Source organism: Microtus oregoni, unplaced genomic scaffold, assembly GCF_018167655.1.
Source record: "Microtus oregoni isolate MIOR12 unplaced genomic scaffold, Mior012 000056F_ref0000123, whole genome shotgun sequence".
NCBI lineage: Eukaryota > Metazoa > Chordata > Mammalia > Rodentia > Cricetidae > Microtus > Microtus oregoni.
The window spans coordinates 8,248,649-8,248,868 of NW_024543832.1; positions in this window are offsets into that span (position 1 = coordinate 8,248,649).

The following is a 220-nucleotide window of genomic DNA, read 5'->3' on the forward strand; positions in this document are numbered from 1 at the left end:
CACAGGTTCACAGTGCTTAGCAATTAGTATACCATAAACAGGGTTAATTTGAATTTTACTTAGTTTTACCAGGCATGTGTTTTGCTTATTCTATGTGACTTTGCTGGTTTATTATTCTATAGCTTATTTCTAAGAAAAATAAGATCATCTTCAGTTAAAGAAGAACCTAGAATGTAAAATAATTATCTTATGCTTTATGTAAATGAAAGCACATTTAAAA